The 3,807-nt window shown below is 36.5% G+C and overlaps 1 long non-coding RNA gene across 1 annotated transcript; it reads left to right on the plus strand.

The window, feature by feature from the left end:
* Positions 1-1,264: 1,264 nt before the first annotated feature.
* LOC134749708 (uncharacterized) lies at positions 1,265-3,500 on the plus strand. Its single transcript, XR_010128508.1, has 2 exons — positions 1,265-1,562; positions 2,657-3,500. It is a non-coding gene; the product is annotated as an uncharacterized LOC134749708 (long non-coding RNA).
* The last annotated feature ends 307 nt before the right edge of the window (positions 3,501-3,807 follow it).

Genomic DNA, 3,807 nt, shown 5'->3' on the forward strand with positions numbered 1-3,807 from the left:
AAAGTGGTGTAGATCGATATAACATAATGCACGGTATCGGGTCAGCAAAGAGATATAAAATTCAACTCTACATTTTTCGTTCGTCCGTTTTTCAGTGTGCAAATTTACATAGACTCCTAGACTTCCTGGAGGCCTATTTAGCTAGCTTGGAGACGTTTCGTAACAAGAATTACTTTCTGAATAAGACTCCTCGGAGTTGATGGGTTCAGGAAGACGATAATCTAGTTATGTTCAGGATAGAATAGTGGCACGAAATCCAGAAAACGCTTTCTTTGCAATGTAGGACGATCAAGTGAAAACATTCAAGAAGTCACCCTCTTAATGAGCGTAAAAAGATTAAGAGAGATAAGCCAGGAAATAATATCTCATACTTTTTACCAAGTGCACAAGGTTAAGATAGGGTTTAAATTAGTGCTGGATTAAGAAACTTTTATGCCCTAATGCATTTCAAGACCAAGATTCAATCGCTCCCTTCGATTTCCCTAGACGAAGAGTCCAAACACCTGCTGCTGCGTACATTTATTTTGTCATTAGTTAAACCGGCGCTGGTTTATACATACCTGCCCTCGTAGCGTCACCTAAAATAAGTGCCTACAATATTAGCACCCATTAGGATGGTTATTGAAAATGTATTCGTAAAACTAGCCCGAATGAAGCTCTCTTGGCTTGCATAGTAATCTGAGCTATCAGTAATTCAAGTCACACAACTGTACCCGTACCATGAGTCACTGACAGTGTCAAAACTGACATATACGCTAAAGTCTACCATAGAGTAACTTATACTAGAGCGGTACTGTCATAGTAAATTTTGTAACCCCAGTAAATTCACTGCCATCTGTCGACACACTTTAAAACTAAAATTGAAGATTTGTAAAAATACGATAAAATGTATTTAAATATAGATAAACGATTTTTTTTATTTGCATTAATTATTTTGATGATTTTGACCCATGTTCTTTCACTGATATGCGTTAAAATTGTTAAATAACAAACGAAACCGTCAACGCCATCTATACGACTGTAGGCCAAAACTAGTAGCGCCCTCTGAACGAGAATCAAATTTTCTTGATTTTCGAGGCACGTTTTTTCCTTAGACTGTATCCATCTATTACGGAGTTATATCTATCTTTGAGTCTACGTAATATACTTTCTATACACCTCGCTCGCACTAATATGCGAGTACGAGCCAGATGCATAGAAAGTAAGTTACGTTCCCGATAGCGTTTATGCCAGTGCCAAACTGGTGGTAGCCACAAAGGTGACATAATAATCCATTTGCATGTAAATCTACAAATTAGAAGGATAAGTTCTTCGAACGCCCGTGGGACCGCCGCCACAATGTACTAAACCCGCGCGTCGTTACGCACCTAATCATCTTCCTTGGAATGATCTCAATCATTATCTCATTTTCAGCACGCTTACCTGTCATTAAATCGTCTGTTTCCTTGTGGTATATAAGGATGGTTGGCTAGAGTAGTAAGTCATCGACCAGACTGCAGCTGAGTTTATCTCTTGTGATTGTTGAGCAGTAAGATACCCGGATAAATATGGCAAAACTCGTTGTAAGTATTCTTTAACTATTTTATACAATATATGATATTGGCGCTGATTACCTTTTGAGGTATGACGCTGAAGTAGAATTTAGTCCAACCCTTATATTAATTAGGAACGAGAAGATATCTAATACTAGCTGTTATCTCTGTTCTGATCATTAGATAGGTAAATAGCTACCGGTATTTAGGTGACCGTTAAATAGTACCTATTAAGCAGGTAAATCATAGTCTATGCTACTTTTACTTAAATATAACAGCACTGTTATACGGTTAGGTACTTACCAATAAGTAGAGTTTGACTTCACGTCCATTTGTATAGGATTAAGCAGTAAACTCACCAGTAATTTACGGCATAAGTACGGTTACTTTCACTACTTTGTCCATATAAGTTCTCTCACTCTCTGTCTCTGGTCGTTCCCTCATGACTGAGGATAGTGGTCATCAACGGATGATGAACATAGGCCGGTGTCTATACTTTGAATTGTTCGAGAACATTACATTATGTCCTACAATATATTTGTGTTTGGAATATAATGGAACACTATTTTGTGAATGTATGTGTAAAATTTTACAGTGAAATTCGATTGTATGGTACGGTTGACACGCGTCTTTTATCGGCTTGTGGCCATAGCGCCATAGCGTGACTTACAACAGACTCCATAAGACGAGTAATCATAAAGTATTTCACAAATTACACTTGTTACATCAGTATTTATGGGTGACCGAATTAAAATAAGAATCAACTTTTTACAACAATCACCACAACATATAAAGTCAAACTCGTGTCAGTTAAGCGTCATGTCATGCCTGACTTTTCATAGACAAGATAGAATAGAATTAATCAAATATTTTGTTACGAAATCCAATCAATAACAGGATGTTTGAAAACAAGAGCTATGGTTTTCAGACGATCTACGACCCCAAGTCTTATGTAACAGACTGACAATTTTAGGTATTCTAATGAAACACACCTATTATTAGTAGTTCTACAGAACTGCTGGGAAGTAGTTACCAGCTTCGTAAAGAATTTAAGGATGTAGTTACATATCACATCTCCGTTAAATATACCCCAAATCAGCCCATATTGATCTCTTCCCCCCTAGATCCTGTTCTCCGTGCTGATGCTGGCGGCCCTGGCCGCCGCCGACGACGACGCGACCACGCCCGCCGACCCCACCACCACCGTCGCCCCCAGCAACGACACCGCGCCCACCGCCGCCGACGCCGCTCTCGCCGCCGATGCCATCCAACCACCTAACGAGACGCCTACAGCTGCAAATAGTGAAAAATTAGGCAGCAGATAGACTAGATTCTTACCTTTGACCTTATGACGGTTTTTTGAAATGCCACCTGCCCACCTCTGCATTTTTTTCAATTTATATTACTAACATTATATTCGAACGCAAAGAAAATAAATTTAGAAAAGGTGCCTGAAATCAGGGATATTTTACGCCTGAAAATTATTTTATTTCGTGGCCCCTATTTCTAATTAGTACTTCTTGCTTGTTTCACTCACATCTTTAATAATGTTAGTACGAAATTTTAAATTCAATTTCTTGATTCTATTTCAATTCATAAATTTAGATTAAAATGGCATAGTTTATTTGTGATATTAGGGCATTTAATACCTTTAAAAGAGCTGTGACGTTCTAATGATCAGTTTCATACCTCTCAAGACTATCATTGCTCTTATATTATTCAACCTATATCGTTAGAACATGCTTTGTATTATTAGTCAATTTTATTAAAGGCTTATATTTTATTAAAGAAGCGAAAGAAGTGTTCTAGCCATATTGATGCCTTAATTACGCCATTTTATTAAACACAATTTGAATTAGAACATACATTCTTCATTCATTACATATTAGATCAAAATCATTATTTAAAGAAATCATAAACCACTTTAAAAAATAATTAAGTTTATAAATAAATTATTGATTACTCTTATATTATTGTGTTAATTCTTATCTTAGCCGATCTTTGTATGAGACAACAAACTTACATTTTAGGTAATCATACAGTACAGTACAATATATTAGGAACATACACTAAAAAATACAAACATCACTAAAATATTGTTACTCCTGAAATTTAATGTTGTCGTGGTAACGGATATCTTGACCCCGTGTTTTGAACTCAACACAGAGCCAAAGAAATGATACAAATAATAGTAATTTTTACACCGAAATACGTTTGATATACCTATATATACCATATTCATACAATACCTACCCTACCATTATCATAACCTATA

Source organism: Cydia strobilella, chromosome 18 (assembly GCF_947568885.1).
Source record: "Cydia strobilella chromosome 18, ilCydStro3.1, whole genome shotgun sequence".
Lineage (NCBI taxonomy): Eukaryota > Metazoa > Arthropoda > Insecta > Lepidoptera > Tortricidae > Cydia > Cydia strobilella.